The sequence below is a fragment of the Hirundo rustica genome, chromosome 35 (genome assembly GCF_015227805.2).
Source record: "Hirundo rustica isolate bHirRus1 chromosome 35, bHirRus1.pri.v3, whole genome shotgun sequence".
In the NCBI taxonomy this organism is placed as follows: Eukaryota; Metazoa; Chordata; class Aves; order Passeriformes; family Hirundinidae; genus Hirundo; species Hirundo rustica.
In genome coordinates, this window is record NC_053484.1 from 330655 (window position 1) to 336095 (window position 5441).

The following is a 5441-nucleotide window of genomic DNA, read 5'->3' on the forward strand; positions in this document are numbered from 1 at the left end:
TCACAGACGCTCCCTGTTCCCCTGGGAGATCCAAAGCAGCCCAGGGCCCCCAAGGTGCTGGAGGACCCGAATTTGGGAGCAGCTCTGTGGGGCCAGGGCCAGGGGATGGGAGACAGAGGATGGGAAGGACATTCCAAAGGAAATAATTAAATCCAGCTTCCCGACCTGGCAGGATGGGGAAGAGGAGGCTCTGAGCAGTTCCCAGTTGCTCCCAGTTAGTGCAGGGCTGCCTCTGGAGCCAGGAGCCTGCAGAGCCCTTGGGAAAAGCCCTTGGGAAAAGGAAAAGGCAGAGGAACGAAGCAGGGTCTGTGCTCAGAGGGACAGGAACAGGAACAGGGCTCGTGTTGTCCGGGATGAAGTCAGAATGGGAGCCTGGGACACCCAAACTGGGGGATCTGGAGGGACTCAGGGAGGGCTGGGGCTCAGCTGAGATTATCCCACCACTTTTCCTACCTCACACTGGATTTTGGGATCTTTTTGCCATCTCTGAGCCTTCGCCACCCATGGGATTGGGAGAGATCCCTGAGGCCGCAGCAGGGGATTTAAGGGTTGGTTTGAGATTTGGGATTTTGGCCACATTCCCGAACTCAGAGCCAACCCTGTCTCAGCCTCAGTTCCCAGTGACCAGTTCCTGAGTCCATCCAGCAGAATTCCTGCCCTCCACTGATGGGAGCTGAGCTCTGCCTGGGATGATCCCTGGCTTTGGGACACCCACCCTGACCCCTCCACCCTCCTTCCCTCAACAGAGCCCAGCCTCTTCCTCAGGGCAAATTCCCGTTGTTGTTCTTATCCCAGAGTCACAGCCAGCCCCAATTCCAGCTGTAAATTCCCCAGGGAATTGCTGCAGGTTCCAGGAGCTCCCAAAAAATCCCTCTCCCAGCCCTTCAAAAAAGGTCCTGGCTGCACCCCTCGCTGTCAATCCACAAAAATACACACTGGGTTCACCTTTTTTTAGGGATAGAATGGGAGAGAAAGGGGGAAACAGAAGGATGCAGTGGTGAAGGGCAGCCCCAGAAAGTGCCAGGATCGTCACGTCCCTTGTTTTGGCTCAAAATGCCGCAAAATCCCACCTGGCTGCTTCCTCAAAATTCCTAAGAACTCAGAGGATCCTGAATTTGGGCGGGGGGAAAGGGAGGTTGATGGAAAAGCTCGGGTTTTATGGAAAAGGAGTTGGTTGTGTGATGATTAGAGGGCGCTTGGGGGGGTCGAGGCATCGCTCACCTTCTCAGATCCACGTAAAAAATGGATCAGGGCCCGAGGATTGCTGGGAAAACCAGGGTTAGGGAGGGTAATTAACTAATGAACGGGATAAATGACAGCATTCCCCCGTTTAGGACTCAATGATGGCGTTTTATGGCTGATTCCCGTTATCCCCTCTATCAGCCACCCCTGGGGTGCCGGGGCACGTTCCCCCGCAGGGATTTGGGAGCTGCTGAGGGGATCTGCGGCATCAAGGGCTATTTATCCCTCTTATCTGCCAGGCCGCTCAGGAATCCACGGCACAGCCTCCTCCAGGCGACGCCGTATCAGCTCCAGCCGCTCCCAAGGATGATCCCAGCCCTGCCTGGAGCCTCTCCGGGACTGGACGTGTCAGATATCCCGGAGGTCTGGGACGTGAGACATCCCAGGGGCAAATCCCGGGGCGCTGGAAGCTGCGGGGATTTCGGGAGGAGCAGCGGGGAATCAGTCCGGGCTGCAGGGGCTGGAGGCCGCGGCACGGAGGGGAGCGGCTCCCGGAGCGCATCCCGGGATGCGCGCACCTGGAGCGGCCAGGAACGAGCTCCGGGCTCCCTCTGCCGGGCAGGTGAGGCCGCTGCAGCGCCTCCCCCGATCCCGGACAATTCCCGGCGGCGTTCCACAGGCCCGGCCTGCAGAGAAAGGGAAACAGCTCCCAGGGAGCGAGGCACGGAGGGGATCCCACAGGGGATCCTACAGGGGAGCCTAAAAGGGGATCCTACAGGGAATCTTAAGAGGAATCCTACAAGGGGATCCTACAGGGAATCCTACAGGGGATCCTACAGGGGATCCTACAGGGGATCTTATAGGGGATCCTGTAGGGGATCCTAAAAGGAATCCCACAGGGAATCCTAAGAAGAATCCTACAGGGAATCCTAAAAGGAATCCGACAGGGGACCCTACAGGGAATCCTAAAAAGAATCCTACAGGGGATCCTAAGAGGAATCCTACAGGGGATCCTACAGGGGATCCTAAAAGGAATCCCACAGGGAATCCTAAGAAGAATCCTACAGGGAATCCTAAAAGGGGATCCTAAAAGTAATCCTACAGGGGACCCTACAGGGAATACTACAGGGAATCCTGAAAAGAATCCTACAGGGAATCCTAAAAAGAATCCTACAGGGGATCCTAAAAGGAATCTGACAGGGAACTCTGCAGGGATCCTAAGGAGGGGATTCAGGGCATTCGGAGCAGCCGGGGCCGGGAGCGCCCTGCCATGGTGGCACTGCCCACTGGATGGGCTTCAAGGTCTCTTCCCAACTGAACCTTTCCATGATCCCGTGATCCTAAAGGAGGTTTCTCCTCCACCAGGAACGCCCGTCCAGGCGGGAATGGTTCCTGGGATCCAGCCCGGCTGTGATTCCACACCGGGAATCACTCTGGGAAGGTGAAACAGCTCCCAGGGTGAGGAACTCATCCCTCCAAGCGATCCCACCTGGATCTGTCACCTTCCCCTCCGGAGTCTCTGGCTGCTGGTGCTGCCAGTCCCTCCCTGAAATACCCCTGGATCCTTTCTGACTCCACATTTTGTCCTCTAAGGGCCAAATCCTCCAGGAGCACACTCAAAACACCTTTATCAGGGGACAAACCCTTTTCCCATCTGGAATCTCAGCCCCTCTGCTCCTCAGGGAACAACCCCAGGTGGGAGCATTCCTGATTCCTTTTCCACCTCTCCTTCCTCCCCTGGCGGATTTAGGGAAGCAGCCAGGCCTTTTCCCAGTCCCTGGAGCCTGGAGAAACTCGGCACCAGCCGAATTCCTGCTCAGCGCCAGCGGGGAGCCAAAATCCCCCCGCGCGTGCCACGGGGTTCAGTGTGTGGGGAGGGAGATGGAAATACCCTGGGACGGGGAACTGATGGCCTGGGGCTCCCACTGCAGTTCCAAACCCGGTTTAATCCTCCCACAGCTGCTCCCCCAGTTCCAGCCAACACGGGCAGCGACTCCAGGAGGAGGAAGATGGATGCTCCGGGCCCCCTCCTGGCCTGGCACAAGCGTCTGCAGGGGTGGAAGTGGCTCGCCCCAAGAAATCAGCCACTCGGAGAAGGAGCTCCCCCACTCTGGGGAAAAGACAAGGCTTGGATTTCCTTTTCCTGCACCGTCCTGGCCCAAACCGTGCCTCAGTTTCCCAGGTTTTTTCACCCGCAGCCTCGGACAGGACGGAATTCGGGGAGGGGGGGATAATTTGGTTTTCCTAAGGAAATGCTCCAGAACAGAGCCGGGAAGGGCTCAGCAGGGATTTTGTCCCTTTCCCCAGGTTCGAGGGGATCTCCAGCCCCACCCTGAGTGGCCCCAAACCCCTACGGGAGCCCCAAATCCCTGGATTGCGTCCAGGGAGGGGAGGAGGGAGGGGCAGAGCCCGGCCCCATCGGCCCATCCCGGGGGAGCGGCCGGCGCCGCTCTGTGCCCGTATAAGGCCAGGTTGGGCTCTCCCGGCCCAATCCGGGCAGCGATGGGAACACCTGAGCCCGGCCCCGCCCAGGGCAGCGGAGCGCCTGCAGCCCCTCCCCGCCTGGCACGGACCGGGACCTGTGTCCGCCGGGAATTCCGCCCCGGCGTGGCCCCCGAGTGGCCCCGGGGTGGCCTCAGAGTGGCCCCGGGGTGGTCACGCCGGCTCAGCTTTAAGGCCGGGTGGCACCTTTCCCTCCCCCATCCTCAGCCATTCTCCACACGGGAGGTGGAACGGTTCTCCCGGTGTCCTGCGGCCATCCCGGTGCTGGGATTCACCCGCTGAGACCGGCTGGGACCGGGATTCACCATCCTAAACCCACCTGGGACTGGGAATCATCTCCCTAAACCCGCCTGGGACTGGGAATCATCTCCCTAAACCCGCCTGGGACTGGGAATCATCTCCCTAAACCCGCCTGGGACTGGGAATCATCTCCCTAAACCCGCCTGGGACTGGGAATCATCTCCCTAAACCCACCTGGGACTGGGAATCATCTCCCTAAACCCGCCTGGGTCTGGAATTCATCCCCCTAAACCCATCTGGGACAGCGATTTATCCCTCTAAACCCAGCCGGTGCTGGGATTCACCCCCTGTGCCCACCTGGGATCAGGATTCACCATCCTAAACCTGCCTGGGATTGGGAATCACCCCCCTAAACCTGCCTGGGACTGGGATTCACCCCCGTGAGCCCGGCTGGGATCAGGATTCACCATCCCAAACCCGCCTGGGATCGGGATTCATCCCCCTAAACCCATCTGGGACTGGGATTCATCCCTCTAAACCCACCTGGGGTCGGGATTCACCCCCTGTGCCCGCCTGGGATCGGGAGTCACCATCCTAAACCCACCTGGGATCGGGATTCACCATCCTAAACCCACCTGGGGTCGGGATTCACCCCCTGTGCCCGCCTGGGATCGGGATTTCCCTTCGCAGTGTCCCCAGCCCCACTCTGTCTGATCCCGGCAGGATCCGAGGGGCTCCGGGACCGGGAATTCCGGCAGCACCGGGATGTGCCAGCACCAGCTGCTCCCGGCACCGGCACCGGGCAAAGGGGCTGGACCGGATCGTGTCCAGAGTGTTCTGGGCTCCGGGGATCTCACCTGGATCCCAGACCCAAGCTTGCCCTGGGAGCAGTGAAAAGTGACACCGGGCCGGGGGGACACGGGAGGGACCCCGAGGTGCCGGCACAGCTGAGGCTGTCCCCATCCCTGTCCCCTGTCCATGTCCCTGTCCCCGTCCCCTGTCCCTGACCCCATCCCTGTTCCTGTCCGTGTCCCCCCATCCCTGTCCCCTGCCCCTGTCCCCATCCCTCATCCCCATCCATGTCCCTGTTCCTGTCCATGTCTCCTGTCCCTGTTCCCTGTTCCTGTTCCCTGTCCCTTTTCCTGTCCCCGTCCCCATCCGTGTCCCTGTCCCCCCATCCCTGTCCCCTGTCCCTGTTCCCCTCCCATGTCCCCATCCCTGTACCCTGTCCCCGTCCCTTCCTCCCATCCCTGTCCCCTGTCCCCCGTCCCTGTTCCCATCCCCTGTCCCTGTTCCCTGTTCCCCATCCCTGTCCTTGTCCCCTGTCCCTGTCCCCTGTCCCCTGTCCCCTGTCCCCATCCCTGTCCCCTGTCCCTGTCCCTGTCCCCCCATCCCTGTCCCCCGTCCCTGTCCCCTGTCCCTGTTCCCCTCCCATGTCCCCATCCCTGTCCCTGTCCCCCCATCCCTGTCCCCTGTCCCTGCCAGCCGCCACTCCTCACGGCCCGGCCCGGCCAGCC